We start from the raw sequence: 22,439 nt of genomic DNA on the forward strand, positions 1-22,439 counted from the left end.
CATGATACTTAATCTGCCATTGCAGATTGTCATGGTAACTAGCTTCCCTGTTAACCCAGGTATAGTATGGCAACCTGGTGGTGAGGATAACAGTATAATGTGATAACATATATTGAAATGATCTAGATTTTTTAAGAAGTGCAAACTTGCATTTATTTAGCACCTTCCATGACCTCAGACATATATATATATATATATATATATAATAAAGAAAGTATATTTCTGATATGGTGAGTGAGTTTTCTTCTAAAAGCACAAGTGTGTGAGGATGTAAACGTTTGTTGAGGGAGCGCTGCAATATCTGACTGCATAGCCATGCATATGCTGCAGGATTGTTCAGTTAATGCTTCCCAACTCCAAGCTGTGAGAATGGTCAGAGAATTTCCCAAACAATATTAGAAAATCAAGCAGCCCAGTAGCATTATTTACATATAGATCATGTAGTTTTAACCACAGTAACAGGGAGGCTTTGGATTTCATTTATTGCATCAGTCAATATAGAAAGAGGTGGAGCTCATTTCTAGTGGAACAGAGCTAGGAAGGGGAGTAAACAGTGCGACAAGTGGAAACCAGCTTATTATTAACCACATAGAATCAAATAGCTGGGGATGATATTAACTTAGAATCACCAAACTTTACAGCTCAGAAGCAGGCCATTCACTCAGTTGTGCTTTTTGAAAGAGCTGTCCAGTAACTCCCACTCTCTCTTGCTCTTTCCCCATAGCCCTGCAATAGTCTCTGCCTCAGGTATTTAAACTTCTGAAATTCCCATTTCTAAAGATTAGTATTCGAGCTATTTTCGCTACCTGTTCAGGCAGTGCATTCCAGATCACAATTTGCTTTGTAAAAATGTACTATCATTTGTTATTATAATGCCTTGAGCCTTTAAGCAATTTCTTCAATGAACAGAGTATATAACCAGAACCCACTGCGTGTGCCTACATGGTTCACCACTCGATTTTCATTCTGAGATGTTCTCAATTCCTTTTGCACACTGCTGCATCCATCTCTGCAGCCAGCAAGTCTGTGCAGACAGTACTGTATGACCACAAGGTGGCAGAATCCCAGAACACTCAACAGCACTACAATACCACAAAGTGGCAGTATCTCAGGTCACCAAGATACTAATTAAAACCATTTGTTGAGTCACTTTTGGCTGACTGCAGCAATAAATATTGGTATGTGAGGACCTCAAAATAGCATGCACTTTTCAACTAATTTCCACTGTTTGCGTCAGCCACAGCTCATATTCAGCCTGGAGGATCTCAACTTCCTTCTTTATTTTACCAACGGCTGGTTTTGACAACTAATATTTGCATAAACTTTCTTGACATAAAAAGGACCCATCTCAGTTACAATTTGCATGTGTATAATTACTTAAATGTATTCAAAATTCCCAAGGTTCAGATGTTAGCACGCCTGAAAGATGAACAGTACACAGGAGAAAGGAGGATGTTTACAGAGGGACATTGAACACGTAGTCAAAGAGAAGGCTTTTCGTAAGAGCAATGCAATGTGATCTTGCGAAGGAATCCTAAAAATCAGGAATATAGTAACTCAAAGATTGGCCTTTAACAATGGATTGGAGCACAGCTGGGAACTGCCAGTTATCCAGTGTCACAGGACGGGTGTGTGTATATGGATGGTGACAGGACAGATTACTGCACGTGCCTATGGGGCCTGTGTCCAGTGGGCATGACTTCATAAGGAGCTCCCAGCAATACCAACCATAACCAGAGTTTTCCAACCCTCCCTGCATTGTCCTGGAACCACCAGCAATGAAAAATTAGTCTCCTGCTGTATGGGAATGCGTGCTGGAAGAAAACACATTTGTAGACGTTACAGCTCCTATGAGTGTGTGTGTATGTGTGTGTGTGTGTGTGTGTGTCCATCTGTGTCCGTGTGTGTGTCCATCTGTGTCCGTGTGTGTGTGCAGCCAGGATTTTACGGTAGTAGGGCGGACTTGGCTGGCAGGCCCTGGAGTGGTCGGGAAGCCAACCGCTGCCCGCAATCGGGCACCGACCGCGATTTTACACTGGCTGGCCAATTAATGGCCAATTATTGCAAGGGGAATATAAAAGTAGTCACGTTTTACTGCATTTTTACAGGGCATTGGTGAGACTACATCTGGAATACTGTGTACATTTTTTGGTCTCCTTATTTGAAAGAGATATCATTGCAATAGAAGCAGTACGGACAAAGTTCACTTGACTTATTCCTGGGATGGAGGGTTTATCCTATGATGAAACGTCTATACCCATTGGAGTTTAGAAGAACGAGAGATGATCTTATTGAAACATATAAGATCCTGAGGGGACTTGATAGGGTGGATACCAGGAGGATGTTTCCACTCATGTGGGAGACTAGAACTAGGGGACACAGTTTAGAATAAGGCTGAGATGAGGAGAATTTTTTTCCCCTCAAAGGATCATTATTCTGTGGAATTCTCCTCCCCAGAAAGCAGTGGAGACTGGGTCATTAAATTTATTCAATGCAGAGTTACCAAAGATTTTTGATAGACAAGGAAATAAAGGGTTATGGAGTAGGGGCAGACAGGAAAGCAGAGTTGAGACCACAATCAGATCAGCCATGACCTTATTGAATAGCAGAGCAGTATCGAAGGGCTGAATGGCCTTCTCCTGCTCCTAAATGCTATGATCCTATGAAATGGCCTAGCAAGCAACTCAGTTCAAGGACAATGAAGAATGGACAAGAAATGCTGGCCTCGCCAGGAATGCCAACATAGAAACATAGAAAATAGCAGGAGTAGGCCATTCGGCCCTTCAAGCCTGCTCTGTCATTCATCATGATCATGGCTGATCATCCAACTCAATAACCTGCTCTTGCTTTCGCCCTATATCCTTTGGTCCCTTTCACCCCAAGAGGTATATCTAACTCCTTCTTGAAAATATACAATGTTTTGGCCTCAACTACTTTCTGTGGTAGCGAATTCCACAGGCTCACCACTCTCTGGGTAAATAAATTTCTCCTCATCTCAGTCCTAAATGGTCTACCCCATATCCTCAAACTGTGAACCCTGGTTCTGGACTCCCCCACCATCAGGAACATCCTTCCTGCATCTACCCTGTCTAGTCCTATTAGAATTTTATAGGTTTCTATGAGATCCCCCCTCATTCTTCTGAACTACAGCAAATATAATCCGAACCGACACAATCTCTCCTCATATATCAATCCTGCCATCCCAGGAATCAGTCTGGTAAACCTTCGCTGCACTCCCTCTATAGCAAGAGCATCCTTCCTCAGATAAGGAGATCAAAACTGCACACAATAATCGAGGTGTGGTTTCACCAAGGCCCTGTACAATTGCAGCAAGACATCCCCGCTCCTGTACTCGAATCCTATCGCTATGAAGGCCAACATATCGTTTGCTTTCTTTACCGCCTGCTGCAGCGACTGGTGTACAAGGACATCCAGGTTTTGTTGGATAGTCCCCTCTCTCAATTTATAGCCATTCAGATAATAATCTGCCTTCCTGTTTTTGCTACCAAAGTGGATAACCTCACAGTTATCCATATTATATTGCATCTGCCATGCATTTGTCCACTCACTCAGCTTGTCCAAATCACATTGAAGTCACTCTGCATCCTCCTCACAGCTCACCCTCCCACCCAGCTTTGTGTCACCTACAAATTTGGAGATATTACATTTAGTTCCCTCATCTAAATCATTTATATATATTGTGAATAGCTGGGGTCCCAGCACTGATCCCTGTGGTACCCCACTAGTCACTGCCTGCCATTTGGAAGAAGACCGGTTTATTCCTACTCTTTGTTTCCTGTCTGCCAACCAGTTTTCTATCCATCTCAATACACTAACCCCAATCCCATGTGCTTTAATTTTACATGCCAATCTCTTTATGTGGGACTTTGTCGAAAGCCTTCTTAAAGTCCAAATAAATAAACCTCATCCACTCGCTCCCCCTCATCAACTCTACTAGTCACATCCTTGAAAAATTCCAGTAGATTTGTCAAACATGATTTTCCTTTCATAAATCCATGCTGACTCTGTCCGAATCTACCACTGTTTTCCAAGTGCCCAGCTACTAAATCTTCTATAATGGACTCTAGAATTTTCTCCACTACCGACGTCAGGCTGACTGGTCTAAAATTCCCTGTTTTCTCTCTATCTCCCTTTTTAAATAGTGGGGTTACATTAGCTATCCTCCAATCTGTACAAACTGTTCCAGAATCTATAGAATCTCAGAAGATGACCACCAATGCATCCACTATTTCTAGGGCCACTTCCTTAAGCACTCTGGGATGTAGATTATCAGGCCCTGGGGATTTATCGGCCTTCAATCCTATCAATTTCCCCAACACCATTTCCCTACTAATGCTGATTTCTTTCCGTTCCTTCCTCTTACTAAACCCTGTGTTCCCCAACATTTCTGGGATGTTATTTGTGTCCTCCTTTGTGAAGACAGAACCAAAGTATGCATTTAGTTGGTCAGCCATTTCTTTGTTCCCCATTATAAATTACCCTGTTTGTCTGACAGTAAGGGACCTACATTTGTCTTCACCAATCTTTTTCTCTTCACATACTATAGAAACTTTTACAGTCAGTTTTTATGTTCCCCATAAGCTTACTCTTGGACTCTATTTTCCCCTTCTTAATCAATCCCTTGGTCCTCCTTTGCTGAATTCTAAACTGCTCCCAATCCTCAGGTCTGTTGTTTTTCTTTTAGCCAATTTGTATGCCTCTTCCTTGGATCTAATACTAGCTCTAATTTCCCTTATAAGTCAAGGTTTGGCCACCTTTCCTGTTTTACTTTTGTGCCAGCCCTTGAAAACAGAAAAAAATACTATCCCTATCTAATATAGGTGCTCAAAATTATGATGTGTTTGAAACAGTAACTAGGGAGAAACTGTTTCCATTGGCATTTGGATTGGTAACCAAAGGATACAGATTTAAGATAACTGGCAGAGGGGAGATTAAGATTATTCTTTGCAACAAATTGTTAGGAAACTGATTTGGTACTAACTTGCAAAATGGAATTGGATATAAAGGGAAAAAAAAGTACCCAGGGGTATGGGGAAAGAATGGGGAATGGGACAGCTCTTTCAAAGAGTCAGCACAGGCATGAAGGGATGAATGTCCTCCTTCTTTGCTATAAGAATCTATGATTCTATCAAAGCTTCGGAAACCAAACGCTTCCTATCCAGTCTTATGGAAACTCACTAAAGACTGTGACATGGAGCTGTCAACGATTGGGAAATGGATGACACAAGAGTTCCAGGGTCAGCTGTGGGCTTGGCTTTGTTTATATTTAGACCAAAACAATGTCAATTAAAACTGCAATGGCAGTATTTCAGCATCCATTCTAGTTTTAAAAATTATTGGTAAATACAGGGTTTTGCCTCGCCTGATGGATTCCAGTCTAATGTTGAGTAAACATTTCATATTACTTTCCAGCTAGTCCTCCTCCAAAATATCTGCTTCTCTGTTAAATAAAGGAGTTGAAATAAGTATCTGATTGGTGGTGAATACAATTCATTTGAGGAGATGGTGTATGTAACAAATATATCTTGGACGTTCTTACCGAGAAAATACTTCAATTATAATATTAAGTTGTTTGGTGTTTTATATTCTGTTATAATTAGATGCTGATAGATGACTGCTGAGATGTAGCAGTTATTGTATCATTTTGAGTGATAAAATTAACCATTTGCATTTAAGCATGGTGTATTGAGACATAAATGTATTATTATTGTACTTTACAAACATTCGTCGGGCCTATTCTTCATGCATTTATGGTACGGTGCAGTAATGAATCGGGGGAGAGTTTTATCTGGGATGGGGTGAGGGGATGGTACACTGAGGAGGGAATGCTCTTGGTGCCCAGGATCTCAAGAATCCTTCATATGCCTCTGCCTGGCAGACAGAACTAATGTGGGGTGGCAAAGACAAGGGTGATGGGTGTATACAACTTCGTACAAGGAAGATTAAATAAGGCCAAAGTTATCAATAGGCTGAAGACTGTCGAGACAAGAAGCTGACAAGGAGGTCATTGGCTGTTCACCTTTTGAGTATCTTACAAAATAGGTTTGGGTTTCAGCAGTTGTAGAAGAGAGGTAAAGGTGTAAAGGGGAAATATAGTGAAGGTAGAAAGTTATATTCTTGATGACAATTGGATGTGTGTATGGATAGGGATCCAAGGTTCAAATTTCCAGATTTTTTTTATTTGTTCATGGGATATGGGAGTTGCTGGCTGGACCAGCATTTATTGCCCATCCCTAACTGCCCCTGAGAACTGAATGGCTTCCTAGGCCATTTCAGAGGGCATTTTAAGAGTCAACTAAGTTCCTGTGGGTCTGGAGTCACATGTAGGCCAGACCAGATTTTATGACAATTGACAATGGTTTCATGGTTATGGAATTTGAATTCCAGATTTTTTTAATTGAATTCAAGTTTTACCTTCTGCTGTGGTGGGATTTGAACATAGGTCCCCAAGCATTACCCTAGCTGTCTGGAGTACTTGTCCAGTGACAATACCACTATGCCACCACCTTCCTCTTGGGTACCAAGGGCATTCAGGTTCCCTCCTCAACAGTGCCATCCCCTCATCCCATCCTAGACAAAACGCAAGGAGACAACCAGGCAGATTTGGTGCAGCAGAGGCCACAGCTGCAGCTGGTCACTAAAAACGGCTTGGGTTTGTGTCAACTTTGGACACATTCTTTACGTTGAAAATGCAATTGGATAGTAATGAATTGGAGCAGCGTTGCGGGTAGAAAGGCAGAATATTTTGCCAACACACACGTGGGGAAGCTGAGGCCTCGCTTGCAGATGCTGCTGCTAAGGGTTTGCTTATAAATGATGAAAAGGAGAAATCCAAAAGTGGTGCCTGGGGTACATCAGGATTGACCATGTGGGCACAGGAGATGAACTGGTTTGAGGAGTTACCGTTTGAACTTTTAGAATACAAGTACCTTTATATGAATTAATCAGCCTACTATTTCAATGGTAGCAGATATCAACTTAAAACAAATAGGGTAACATCTACTCACAGACAGAAGAATATGAACATGTTAAACATTAATTGTTCAACAGATATGAATGGAGCCATGTGAGAGCAGGTTGATATGGTAATCAGTTTTATTGGTGATAGAGACAACAGGAGATTTAGCAAATAGTGTTAATTTTTTGCACAGGATGGGTAAGAGGATAGAAATGAATGGTACAGTCTCCAAGTAATCTCTCCCAGTAAGAAGCCAGAACCAGCCCACAGTAATTACTTGGAGATGAATCATTTCATGACAGTACATTTGAACTGTGAAATTTAAAGGGGCTAGATCATGACAGGTAAAGGTTTTGAAGGACATTTTATGCTATACATATTTTATACAATATGACTACTGATGTACCAAAATCACCATGAAAGGCCTGTGGTCACAATTTTTACCCCATAACTAACTGTACATCTCAGAGATCATTCAAGCCTTTTTCTCACAGCATAAGAATGATCGATGAGCTTTGAACTTCAAAACCTACACTAGTTTACTTGTTCATTAGAAATTATGAGGGCAAAGATTGGGCTGGAGCACAAGGTGGCACAGCGGTAGTAATCTATTTCTGAAGAAACAGTCCCAAAAGCACACTGTTATGTTTGAAAAGGCTTTATATGCCAAAACATTCTATGACATTTGGAGAAATCACCTGTTGTATAAATAAGGTATTTTAAATTTCTAACTTGGAGCACTACTCAGGAAGGAAAAAGTTACCGCAATATTCTGCCTGTTCACTTGTTTTAGACTATTTATTTTCTGGTGAGTGGCAGAGGCACAAACAGAGAGCCAGTTTGTACTGTGAATCTGCACCACCCACCGATACATTTAGCACTGCTGTGTGCGTTATTTACCAATTTTCTGAAGCCTGACCTTGCTTTCATTTTTGTTTAAGCAATTGATGACAACAACAAATTATTAATATATTGCACATTCATGGTTTCAATCTAGCTATATACCTTATTAAAAAAACTTACATTAATGTACATCTGTCTACACCATGACTTCCTGTTTTCTACCTTTATAGAAATTTTGTTTTATTCTTTCAAGGGATGCAGGTGTCACTGACAAGGGCATCCCGAATTGCACTTGAACTATGTGGCCTTCTAGGCCATTTCGGAGCACAGCTAAGAGTCAACCACATTGCTTAGAATCTGGAGTCATATGTAGAGCAGACCAGGTGAGGATGGCAGATTTCCTTCCCTGATGGACATCAGTGGATTTTAACAATAATCAATGATAGTTAAAATGATAATTTAAATTCCACTAGCTGCCATGGTGGGATTTCAACCTGTGTCACCGGAGCATTAGCCTGGGCCTACTGGATTACTGTTCTAGTGACATTACCGCAACGCCACAATCTCCCCTAAATTTTATTAATCCCACTGACAACTGGGAGTTTGATGAAGGAAACCCATTATCACATTAACTCAAAATTCCTTTTGAAATTAAGTTTGTTTTCCAAGACCACTTTATTCTCTGTAAACCAAATTTCTAATCCCCCAAATTAGGCTTTAAACAATTTTTAAAAATACTTATTTTACAATATTAAATTCATCTGGGAGAATTCTTCCCTCGTAGGGTGGGCTTGGCAGGGACAGTGGGGGCCGGACTGCGATTTCACACTGGGTGGGCCATTTGAGGCCCACCCAGCGTGAAAAGCGAGTTGCGGCGCTGCCTGTGTGGAGGGGGAGGAGGGGGGAGGAGGGAGAGTGCGAACTGCGCGCATGCGGGCTGGAAAAGCTCCCTGAGGCACCGAGCGTCCTCAGGGAGATGAACGTTTTTCGAAATAAAATATAAGGATATTAAAAATGTTATAAAACATGTCCCCTCCTATGACTCTGTCACATGAGCAGGGACACGTTATTAATTCAATTTTAAAGTTATTTTATTTTATTTTTATTTGCTGTTGGAAACCTCATCCCGCCCGTGGATGAGGTTTCCTAAAAAAAATGCAAAGGCTGCTTGGCCTTTTCGCCTGCCCTAGCCATAAGGTTGGATGGGCAGTGAAAAATTTCTTTCAATTATCTTTTTAATGGCCCTAATAGGCCTTTTAAGTGTCGGTGGACACACTGTCGACACCGACGCGCACCCGCCAAGCGAAATATCGCGCGAGTGCGCGATGACGTTGGGACACTCGCCCGATATCGCGCATCATTTTACAATCAGTCAGGTCGGGCGCGCACCCAACGAGCTCAAAATGCTCCCCATAATTTCTGTAAGTAGTTTGCGTTCTTTAATAACTTCATTAAAAATTATTGCCTAAAGGTATCACTTGCTACCAAAAGCCTGCGTGGCCTTAAATGTGGGTCATGCTATCCGAGCATGTGTAGTGTGCCAAATTGCTTAGGATGCAGCAGAGCCATTTAGTCAATTGTACCAGCTTCTGCTCAAAATTTCTTCCAAAAAATTATTTGAGGAAAAGCTATAAACATGGATGCGCATGTAAGTTGCGAAGGGAGTTTGCATTTTAGATTGATGAAGGGGAATTTGGATTTCAAGGGGATTTCAGTCTGTTTACAAATAGCCAGACAAGAAAGCTAAGGAACATGTGTCTATTTTTCCCAAAAGTTACTGACAATATATACTGACAACATGAAAGATTTTGTTATGAGGGAGATAGTTTCAAAGATTTATGAAATAATTGAATTTACATAGTAAAAAGGAGAGAAACGTGTATAAAGGAGGATGAGACTGTGCGTCAGAGGACGGCATTGTGAGATCTAACAGAAGTGTGTGAAGTAGCCTTAAAGAAGCCTCCAGCATTTGTGTATAAGCCTGCTGTCTACAGAAATTGGAGCTGGAGAAAAATCATTTGGAATTCCATTGTCCAGGGTAGTGTGTTAATTTGCTGGATCTGTTTAAAATCTAAAAATCTATTTTTGGACCATTGCCTTATAGGAGCTGTAATTGGGAGTCAGGTTAATTAGGAATTTTAAGAATTATTATAGTAATAATTTGTAGTATTATGTTTGTGCTTGAAATATTTTCTTTAGTTAATAAATTTTTTAATTTAGTGTTTTTTTAAAAAAAATCTCGGTGGACTAATTAGTTCTGAATTCAGTACACACATCTTGAAATAAATACAAATTTCAAAACCATTGTGATAGTGCAATAAAGTTTCCCTCGTGGATTTGATCCCCTGACACACATCATCTGCCATGTCATAACAGTGTGAAAAGGCATGTTACTGCTTGTACACCGATTGTAGCTTTTGCTTTTATGTTTGACAAACATCCAAACACTCACCAAGCAGAGAGAAATGCAGCATCTTTGGGGTAGAAATTTATGTTCCACAATAATGTAAAATAAGTCTTAGCAAATTAGTATCCATTTTATATTGACTGGAATGTAAAATGGGCTCCTAATTTGTGATCAGCCGCTGTGTGCTACAGCTTGAAATTTATGTCCTTTTTTTAACATTGTGACAGAGTTCATTTTTGAAAGAAAAAGGTTGAGTTTTGAAGCAACAAGCCTCTAATTATGTCACCTGATTATTACCGTTATGTTGATAATTAATAATTACGATGCTTACATATTCCAACAGCTGTCAGGTACAGTAAGAGATACAGAGAGAGAGATTGAATGCAAAAACAGAAATTTGCAAGTTCTAAATTAGCACCAGGATTTCATTATACACAGGTTAGAATATTAACATTGATTTGGCCAGCTGATCTCTCCTTGGCTATTTTTGTATGCTTACGGACAGACAGTGACAGACACAGAATCAGAAGTTCAGGAACCAATTACAAAAACAAGGTATTCAATCCAGTGCCACGGGCAGTTCTTTCTCTCCTCCAATCAGTTCTGCGTGACCCCCCAGTTCTGCTCGTGCCTTCTACGCTGACAGACACCATGGGCCAAATTTTTGCACTGGCAGCAGGAAATGGAAGTCGGGTTAAATGAAAATGGGTGCCGAGCTCAGGAGGAAACAGATTAGTAATGTGATTTTCACTGGTGGCGTGGGGGTGGGGGTGGGGGGGTGGGGGGGGGTGGTGTTGGGGGGGGCCCTTAACATATATGAGACGTTGTGCTATCCAATTAGAGTCCATGGGAAACCAGAAGTGGGTCAGAGGAAGTACAGACCTGCTTTAAACACACCACTGCAGCAACTGTTGAGGCTGCTGTTTAACCGATGGAAGAAGGCAGATGGGAGAAAGCAGAATTTGTCAAAACCTTCAACCGCATTGAATTCTTAACAGGATGCCACAGAAAAGCCAGAGACTTAGCACCTGGACGGGGCTGCACCTTGGTTCTTGAACAGGCAGGGACCCTGAGTGTTATGCTTGAAGCCATGAAGGAGAAGAGGGAGATCCTCCTCGTAGAGGCTGGGTGCCAGGGCCAGCGAGAGAATTTGTAGGCCCTAATGCTTCACCTGTTTCTGGGCCCCTTATCCTCTCCGTAACTCTCCCGCTCACATCTTTTGGGTGCCTAGAATTGGGAGCTATAATTACAGTGGGATCGAACTGTTTTGTGTGTTTTATAGAGATTTAGCAAAACTTCTTGGCTTTTGTAATCTATGCCTTGATTTCTAAAGCCCATCATCAAAAACTACGGTTTCAATATGATACACTTTACAACCATGGGGGCGGTGTGTGTGTGTGTATGTGTGTGTGTGTTTGTCTGGCTCACTCCAAGTCTCAGGGTTCTCACTCTCTCACACACTCGGTCTCCCTCCATCTCTCATTCTCTCCTCCCACCTCCCCTCCCCAACCTCCCCCACCAAGGCCCAAGAGGTTTGGAGATTTTTCTCACTAAGGAGGAGTTCAGGATGGCTGGGAAGATGGCAAGAGGTGCTGCCTCCCCACACAGTCTAACACTCTAGCTGCCCCAGGTCTCACTTTTGTTGCCCCTTCTGGCCTCACTGGCCCACTCTGCCAACTTAATTCCTGTAGTCCTTTAATGGGCCAGCACCTGCAAGAGGGGGCAAGAGTGTGGCCAAGGACAGATTACATCACCCAGAATGCACTGTCTATCAAAATAAAATGGCCACACGGCCTCGGGCTTTCACTCCAACAACTCCTTATTTCACAGAACGTTGTCCCGGAGTAGAGGCTCAGGCCACTCGCTGCAGGCTTGTTTGCGAGCACATTGAGGGGAGAGGTGGCCACTTGCGAGGGAGGCGGTGCTGTATGAGCCCGGGTCCCCCCCCTGAAGGCACAGGCACTGATGATTAGGACCGTGTGCAACCCCTCTCCTGGGCCCTCCTAGCTGGAGAAGCTCACCCACACAGACCAAGGAGGTGTGGCTGGAGGTAGAAGCCTCACTGGGAGGCTGGAGCATGGTGAGAAGGATCCAGTATTGGAAGAGGTTCAATAATCTCATACATTCTGATATTCACCCTCCAGCAGACACATCATCTCAGCAGCTACCCTGTCGAGCCCTCTTAGAATCTCACATGTTGCAATAAGATCACCTCTCATTCTTCTAAACTCCAGTGGGAATAAGCCCAAAATGCTCAACCTTTCCTCAAAGACAAACCCCTTTATCCCAGGAATCAAATAGTAAACCTTCTCTGAACTGCTTCCAATGCAAGTATATCCCTCCCTAAATAAGGAGACCAATTCCAGGTGTGGTCCCATCAATGTCCTGTGCAAGACTTCCCTACTTTTATACTTCATCTCCCTTCCAATAAAGGCCAACATTCCATTTGCCTTCCTAATTACTTGCTGTACCTGCATGCTAACTTTTTGTGATTCATTGTGTACAAGAACACCCAGATCCCTCTGTACCACAGCGTTCTGCTGTCTCCCTTCATTTAATTAATATTCTATTTTTTTAACTCCTCCCACCAAAATGTGCAACCTCATATGTTCCCACATTTTACTCCATCTGCCAAATTCTTGCTATTTACTTAACTTATCTATAATCATTTGAAGACTCTGTGTCCTTCTCACAACTCCTCACTACCTATCTTTGTATCATCAGCAAATTTGGCTACAATGAAGTTAGTTCCTTCATCCAAATCATTAATATAGATTATAAATAGTTGAGGCCCCAGAACCGATCTCTATGGTATTCCACTAGTTTGCCAACCTGAAAATAATCCAGTATCCCGACTATCCATTTCCTGTTAGTTAGCCAATCCTCTATCCATGCCAATGTATTACTCCCAACACTGAAAACTCTTATGTTGTGTAGTAACGTTTAATATGGCACCTTATCAAATGCCTTTTGGAAATCCAAATACACTACATCTACTATTTCCCTTTATCCACCCTGCTTGTTACATCCTCAAAGAACTCTAACAAATTTTTCAAACAAGATTTCACTTTCTTAAAAGCATGTTGACTCTGTCTCATTGTATTGTGATTTTCTAACTATCTGGGTACTCTTTACTTAATACTGGATTCTAGCATTTTCACCAATGACAAAGGTTTGGCTAACTAGCCTATAGTTTCCTGCTTGCTGTCTGCCTCCTTTCTTGAATAGAGGTGTTATATTTACTATTTTTCAATCCCCTGGGACCTTGACAGAATCTAGGGAATTTTGGAAGATCACAACCAATGCATCTTTTATCTCTGCAGCCACTTCTTTTAACACCCTAGGATGCAGGTCATCAGGTCCAGAGGGCTTGTCAGCCTTTAGTCTCATTAGTTTTCCTGGTACTTTTTCTCTAGTGATCATGATTATTTTAAGGTCCTCCTGTTGTGTGTGAAATAATAATATAAAGGCACCAATCACTCATTAGGGATTGTGCAAACACGTTGTGGGTTCATTTATTAAGAACAGGCACATATGAACATATATACATGGATAGAAAGCTTGAAGACATCCGGAGCAGGACTGTTTGTGCTATGTTCTGCTCCAGGATGAAGTGAAACTGAGGCTGGATCACATGGCACACTTCTCTTAAAGTGATGGCATGCTGCTATCCCTTAAAGGCATATTACAGCACCTTCCTCCCTTTTGCCCCTTGGTTTTCTACTATTCTTGGGATTCTTTTTCTTCTTCTACTGTGAACATAGATACCAAATACTTGTTCAAAATCCTTATTTCCCATTATTAAATCCTCAGTCTCATCTTCTAAGGAATCAACATTTACTTCCTATTATGTTCCTTTTTAAAAACTTATAGAAGCTCTATCTTATTTCTAATTTAATTGCAGGCAGCTAAAATCTCCTATGATTATTATTCTATCTTCTTTGCTCATTTCACATATTTGTTTTTATATTATTTCTTCCACCTCCTTTCCACCATTAGGTAGTATATAGTAAATCTCAATTAGCATGATTGATCCCTTTTTACGTTTACTTCAATCCATATGAATTCTGTATTATATCTTTCTGTTTAGTGATGTTTCTTTTTTATACTGTTACTGCTATCTCTAATTAGCACAGCTACCCCACTCCTTCCCTGTATTTTATGAAGAGGTTAGAACCTGCTACATCTAGTTGCCAGCCCAGTTCTTTATATAGCTTTATGTCAGTTATTCCTACCACATTTGGTTCCTCCGTACAGATTATTGCCTCCAATTCCCCATTTTATTTTGGAATATACATGAAATAAACGTCCCTATTGTTATAAAGCAGTGAAACGTCTGACTCACCATGAGCAGCAAGACGGGCTATCTACGAGTAAGCTATTCCGTCCGCCCACCATTATAAATTTTTATGTCTATATTTATAATGGAAAATTAAAAAGGCTTGCATTTTTATAGCACCTTAGAATGTCCCAAAGCACTCTACAGACAATGAAATACTTCGGAAGTATAGACATTGATGTAATGTAGGAAACACGGCAACCAATTTGTGCACAGCATGCTCTCATAAACAGCAAATAGCTAAGGATCAGATAATATTTTTCTGTTGATGTTGACTGAGGGATAAATATTGGCCAGGAAACCGGTGGCAACTTCGCTGCTCTTCTATGAAATAGCATAATGGGATCTTTTACATCCGCCTGAGAAAGCAGACAGGGCCTCAGTTTAATGTCTCATCCGAAAGGTAGCATGTCCAACAGTGCAGCACGCTCTCAATTCTACAGTGGAATGTCAGCCTGTTCTTTTGTGCTCAAGTTGCCGGAGTGGGACTTGAACTCCTGACCTTCTGACTCAGTAGTGAGAGTGCTACCAACTAATACATGGGTGACACACATCGGACATTGTCAGTGTGAATCTGCATGCTGTAATTACTGGCGGCACTGTGGCACATAAGTTTTGCATCTCCCAGCTTCAAGGTTTCAAGTAACTATACTTTTCTGCTTCCCAAAATGCTGTGAACCTTCCTGTAAGCAATCATATAATATCTAAGTGTGCCATAAAAACCTAGGACAGGATGTAAGATGTTGAAATCAGGATTGAATTGTTCTGTGTGCCCTTGTTCCCTTTTCCACAACTCTTTGTCATCTGAAAATTATACATGGCTTTGACTCCCCGTGAGTAATAACGAGGAAGGTTGAATCTTCTGTTTTGTTCATGTAACAACACTACTTGATGACTGTGCAGGAAACCTAAAACTACCAAACAATAGCCTAAAGCAAATCAAAAATAACAATCACTGTACTTATGCCCAAAGACTTGGGGCAGGAGCTTCCGGTCGGCGAGAGAGGGTGGGGCTTGCTTGCCGATGCGTGAAATGATGCAGGATGACGTCAGGTGGAACTCCCGACATCACCACGCGACATTTCCACTTTCAGGTCAGTGGGGGCGCAACTGAGTCAGCTGTGCGCCCGCCGACCTGTCAACGGCCTTTTGAGGCCATTGAAAAACTAATTAAGGTCATTAATTGGCCCTTCCATGTAAAATGGCGGCGCGCCCCCAATTGGGGATGCCAATCGGAGGCACGCCTGCTCCTGCACTCCCCCCCCCGCCGCAACAGGGGGAAAATTTTTCCCTTGGTGATTGACTGGGGGATTTCTATTGGTTTAGTCACAGAGCTTGAGAAAGATTAGAAAGCAAGGTCAAATTTATTAAAATAAAACAGGTAGGATGGTACGTCAACTTGGATGTCAAATGTGGATTGGATCCAGAAAATCACTTGAGAGCATCATTTTGTGAACTGCTGACTATTATTTTAGCTCACGTAACGTATCAGTGCCATTTTGTTAGCACATGCCCTGGCACGTTTAATATAGGAGTATCATTAACTAACAAGAGTTTAAATTCTCCCGCACAATACATTAACTTGATACCACATTTTTGGTGGGTTTACACTGTTCCCAATTTTTTCATTCAAGTGACCCACCCCCCCCCCCAACCCCACCCCCTGCCAACCAGTAATGGTAGACAGAGACAGACAGAAGAACTTTAACAGTTCACAGCAATTTAATTCAATTCATGTTTGCATTACAGAAATTCAAAGTCAGAAACAGTTGAAGCATTTCCTCTGTCAATGCTCATCTGATCTTGGTAACCAAAATTACTTGGGCAGAATCTTTCACCCCCATTTTTACAACCTGTTCCATAAAATCACAATTTCACCAGATATGGAAAAATGTGTCACTATCAAAGAAGTCAACTTAATAAACCAATCTGAAAGGAAGCCAAATAAGGAAATTCAGGCTTTCCAAATCTTTCCTGCACCATTAGCAAATTTTGGGAGAGAGGGATTCATCATCACTACTCTTTCAAAAAAAGGCAAATTATCAGGCAGAATTATAACAAACATTTATTTTCTTTACTATCATTGATTAATTTTTTGCCTTTTTGTACAGCGCACCTGAAGGGAATTAATTTCTTGAATTTGGCGTATTAAGTCATGCAAGTGTGGAATTTGTGCCAGTTTTATTATAAAAGAAATTTCTAACAGTGCTCAGCCATACTGGGTTTCTGTACCTGGAAGATACCCAAACACTTGACCCGGAAGCGGCATCATTAAGAAGTTCCTCTGGGAGGGAACGAATCGTCTTTGGTATGGTGAATTTTTTTCCACTCTGTCACAGCTAGAAGCTTCCTCAACAGGAAGATTGTTAAGATTTGATAATGGATATAATGGGCTGGACTTCTGTCAAATCGAGATGACTCAGGAGCACCTTTAGAAATAGCTGCCGGGAACCAATTCTGGAATTCCTGACCCCATTCCCGGGGTTGCTGATTTCTAGGAGTGCCTTTTAAAGCTGCGGGTTGGCTCAGCCCATACCTTGCACTTCTGACCTGGTTGGCTCCATTGTGGGTACAGGCATATCTTAGTCCTTTGCAATTTTCATGGAGTCAGGCCAGATTTTCAAGTCATGGTTCATGGCACCTCAGAACCTCATCTGCAATGAGTGGATCTTTTGAAATTTAAGGTCCTCCTCATGCCCCCAATGTCAAGGAATGCCCTCAAAATGCCTTCTATGGCTCCTTATGCTCCCATGCCAAGTTATGCCCCCAAAAAGTGATGGCACGGACATGCCCATTCATCCACCATACACTGTATAGAACCAATGAACCTGTAGTGACAGTAGGTTGTGTAAAAAAAGCTTAAAAAGTAATAATATCCCACGTTCTTAAAAAAAAACATTTTTACTACAGCCCAACCGACCAATATTCACTACAAGCCCACTGACTCCCACAGCTACCTCGACTACAGCTCCTCACACCCTGCTTCCTGTAAGAACGCCATCCCATTCTCTCAGTTCCTTCACCTCCATCGATGATGCCACTTTCCAAAACGCCGCTTCTGACATGTCTTCCTTCTTCCTTAACCGAGGTTTCCCTGGTTGACAGGGCCATCAATCGTGTCCCACCCACCTCCAGCGCCTCTGCCCTCACACCTTCCTCTCACTCCCAGAACCATGATAGGGTCCCCTTTGTCCTCACTTTTAACCCCACCAGCCTTCACATTCAAAAGTATCATCCTCCCCCATTTCTGCCAACTCCAGCATGAAACCACCATCAAACACATCTTCCCTTCACCTCCAGTGTCAGCATTCCATAGGGACCGTTCCCTCTGGGACACCCTGGTCCACTCTTTCATCAACCCGAACACACCTCATCTCCATCCCATGGCACCTTCCCATGCAATCGCAGAAGGTGCAACACCTTTATCTCCTCACTCCTCACTGTCCAAGAGCCCAAACACTTCTTTTAAGTGAAGCAGTGAAGCAACAGACTGGGTGATCATTTTGCAGAACACCTTCGGTTTGTCTGCAAGGATGACCCAGACCTCCCTGTCGCTTGCCATTTCAACACTCCACCCTGCTCTCATGCCCACATGTCTGTCCTTGGCCTGCTGCATTGTTCCAGTGAAGCCCAACGCAAACTGGAGGAACAGCACCTCATCTTCCGATTAGGCACTTTGCAGCCTTCCGGACTTAACATTGAGTTCAACAACTTCAGACCATGAACTCTCTCCTCGATCTTCACCCCCTTTATATCCCCTTTTTTTCGATATTCATTCTCGTTTCTTAATTTTTATTTTTTCATTTTTATTTTTTATCCACTTATTTTTATTTCTATTTTTATTTAAATTCATTTTTATTCATTGTCTTATCCCCATTTTTTATCCTATTTTCAATATTTTTTCCCACCATCGTCCCCTCCCCCCGCCCCACCCCCGCAAGGGCCATCTGTCACTTGTTCATGTTGTTCTTTCCAGAGTGCTTACCCTTGTCCTGCTATTATCACAGTCTGCTGTTCAACCTTAATGCCACCACTAGCACCTCCTTTAGCCAGTATCACTATCATTAACACCCCTTTGTCCTTTTGTCCATGACATCTCTGGCAATCTCTCCTTTGCCTCCACCTATCACTGGCCTTCTACCCAGCTTCACCTGCTCCACCCCCCCTTAAACAGTATAAATTTAATCACATCTTTACCCCTCTTTAGCTCTGAAGAAGAGTCTTATGGACTCAAAACATTAACTCTTTTTTTTCTCTCCACAGATGCTGTTAGACCTGCTGAGATTTTCCAGCATTTTCTGTTTTAGTGTCAACCATCCAGATCATTTAAAGTTACAGTAGCTGAAACTGCGATCATTTGAAACCTCTTTACCTTGAGCAAATAAACATTATGAAATTGACTGAAGGGACCAGACAGCCAGAACTGTCAATCAAATAATGTTTTCTCTGGGTATCAGGTGTTTTCGTACTCTAATGGATGCCTAGGCTCTCAGCCAAGAATGAGACTTGGCTGAGATCTATTTCCCTGTTGAAGCGGGGAGTTGCGGTGGTTGGGGGGTGGGGGGTGCGGGTAATACCTTGACATGGGCCCATGATGGCCATAGCAGTTGTTTGGGGAGACATGAGGCAGCATGGATGGTACACGTGGAGCGTGTGGAGGGGGTGAGGGGGTATGGTGAGGTGAAGGCTGAAGGGAATTTCTGTTTTTATTATAGCTGGGATGAAGTCCCACAGCAGAGAGGTGGGCCTTTTAAGCAGCCTGCCTTGGCACCCAGCAGCCTCACTGGCTGCCTCTAAAGCTTTTTCAGGGGAGGCTGGCCCAACTACAGCTTGCACCCATGCCCACTAACCCTCCTCCACCCCGCCCCACCCCTATAATGTAAATACTGCCTTCGCAGGCACCTTTTCCCCAAGGTGGGCAGGCTAAACCGGGAACTTTCCTGACTCCCACTGCCCAAATTTTCAGTTGGCATTGTGTATTAAAGCAGTCTGACTAGGATAAGTGAAAACTGCAGCTGGCAGATACATAGATGCCATCTATAGACAGCTGTGTGCTGAGGCCCCATTATACACTGTATGCCGCACCCCTGCCCCATGACTATAAGTGCCAGACAGCAATTGTAACTTTAGTCTAGCCACCCTGGTGACATTGAATATATGCTACTTGGTTGATTCATAAAGTTGAAATGGTATTACCTATAAAGCAAATTACAACTGTCCTATTTGATGTTGCACATTTTTCTTTCTAGAATAACTGATCATTTGTGATACAGATAAGCATCATTCTGTTGCAATTTTTGCATGTCCCAGTCAGGATTTTCAACCACTGAGGTCAAAGTAGATGATTAGTGGAACCTTCCACCCCAACCCCACCCCCACCCCCACACCTTCCCCACTGCACATGGACATAAATATAGGCTTTTTTAATATTAAATTATTGGCTTTCTGATTTAGTTTTTAGAAAGCCATTTTCCAGAAACATAGGGCAGGATTTTCCCATCAGCGAGTGGGGGGTGGGGGGGGGCCCACTCGCCGACGGGTAAAATGACACGCGGTGACTTCGGGGGGAACAGGCGGGGGCACAGCAAAATCAGCCAATTGAGACCATTGGCTGAGTTATTAAAGTAATTAGTGGACCTGCCCGTCCAACCTTAGGGTTGGCAGGTAGGCCTGGAGCCCTGGAAAAAGCATGAAACCTCATCCACCAGCGGGATGAGGTTTCATTGTAGGTTTTAAAAAATTTAATTAAAGTTTTATTTAAAAATTATGGACATTTGTCCCCACTCATGTGACAGTGTCACATGAGGGGACTTGTCAGGGAATTTTTTTTTCTCTATTTTTAATATTTTTGACAGGACAGCCGATCTCCCTGAGGCAGCACTTAGCCTCAAGGAGATGAGTGCGCTCTTTCGTGCGCATGCGTAATAGAGCTCACTCTCGGGTTTAGGGATTCCCCCCACCCGCACAGGGAGTGCATAGCGCTTCCATGCGGACGTCACGCTGGGCAGCCCTTAATTGGCCCGCCCACGTAAAATGGCGGCGTGACTCCTCGGAGGCGCTCCTCTGCGTGCCTGCACTTCAACTTCGCCCCTGATGGGGGGAAAATCCTGCCCATACAGTTGGTCAAATCATTATAATAATATTTAACCTCAACTGACAGCTGTATCCGTATAAGTAGAATTGGTGAATGTGTAAGCACATACTCTACAATATCTTTTTCAGATACACTGGTAAGTGTACAGTGCCAAATTTGCAATACCCTCCTCTTCCATAAGATGGCGCTTAGTTTAGGCTGGCGTAAACTCTTCATGGCAATTCAATTTGAAGTTGTCTCGTAGGCCAGCACCTCCAAACACGCAGATGACTGTAGTCTGATGAGGTAAGAGAATGCTTTTTGAGTGCAGTCTAAAGGCTTGGCTTGAATAATTAGGTCTCAGAGGCCAAATGACATGCTGTGAGACATCTTAACTCCTCCCATATATGTAGGCCCCAGGCACAATCCTGCAGCTGCAAAATAGACTCCTAAGCTTGGAAACATTCTGTGCGCAAAAAAATCTTAAAAGAGAAAAATTCTGTTTTTTTTTAATCTGACTGGGGAAGCTACCAAACCATAATAAACATTACCGTCAAGGACCTGAAGCAGCTCTGTTCAATTTTAAGTAGACAAAATAAGAAGTGTGATACGATCACATTTTTACTAACAAAAAACAATTTTATACTCCACAGTTACAGAAGTTCCAGTGACACCACCAGTGTTAGCAACTTAAGGGCACAATTGGTATGAAGGTAGTCCCATGTTAAAACTCACTCCAAAACAACCAGGTAATATCAATTTACTGCTGCAGAGTCTTTGGAAGCCTCTGTTAAAAAAAATGAAAGTGTCCTGAAGACAATGGCTATTAACAGGATCTCACCAAGGTATATTTGCCTACAAGCACTTTTACTATTAAGTTTTTGCCAACAACCAACAGAAGTAAATGTCTTGCATTTATACAGTGCCTTTCACAATATTCAAGCATCGCAACGCATTTATGGTCCTTCTGAAGTGTGGTCACAAGTGGAGCATATGGGGGAGACAGTGGTGTAGTGGTAATGGTCCAGTAATTTGTGGCCAAGCCTAATACTGTGGGGTCATGGGTTCAAATCCTAACATGGCAGCTGGTGTAATTTAAATTCAAATAATAAAATCTGGAACTGAAAGCTAGTCTCAGTAATTGTGACCATTGCTGATTGTTGAAAAACCCATCTGGGTCACTAATGTCCTTTAGGGAAGGAAATCTGCTGTCCTTATCTGGTCTGGTTGACATAAGACTCCAGACCCACAGCAATGTGGTTGACTCTTAACTGCCCTCTGAGACCTAGCAAGCCACTGAGCTCAAGGGCAATTAGGAATGGGCAGCAAATGCTGGCCTTGCCAGCAATGCCCACATCCAAAGAAAAATCTCAGCAGCCAATTTGCGCACAGGAAGGTTCCACAAACAACAGTTATACAAATGACCAAATAATTTGGTGATGTTGGCTGTGGAATAAATATTGACCAAGAAAGCAAGAGAACTCCTCTTCTAAATGGTGTGGACAGGCCATCTATTTAAGTCTCATCTGAAAAATGCACTTTGGGCATTGCCGAGCTCCCTCAGTACTGCACAGAAGTGTTGGCCTGGATTACCTGCTCAAGTTTCTGTACGATAGCAAGAATGCCAAGCATTGACAGGTTCAAAAAGGCAATCTCACAAAACCTCCATATACATTTTTTTAAAAATAGGGAAAAGTTGGGGCTGATTTTGGTCTTGGTACTACCCTGATATTTACCAAAAATAGGACAACGGTGGATCCAAAATCACTGCATTATTGACCTGTTACCCTCAGCAACC

General features: G+C 42.3%; 1 protein-coding gene across 1 annotated transcript in view; it reads right to left on the reverse strand.

The window, feature by feature from the left end:
- Nucleotides 1-22,439, reverse strand: part of ano5a (anoctamin 5a) — a 266,097-nt gene that overhangs the window by 56,416 nt on the left and 187,242 nt on the right. The gene's annotated exons all lie outside the window — the stretch shown is intronic.

Source organism: Carcharodon carcharias, chromosome 10 (assembly GCF_017639515.1).
Source record: "Carcharodon carcharias isolate sCarCar2 chromosome 10, sCarCar2.pri, whole genome shotgun sequence".
Classification (NCBI taxonomy): Eukaryota; Metazoa; Chordata; class Chondrichthyes; order Lamniformes; family Lamnidae; genus Carcharodon; species Carcharodon carcharias.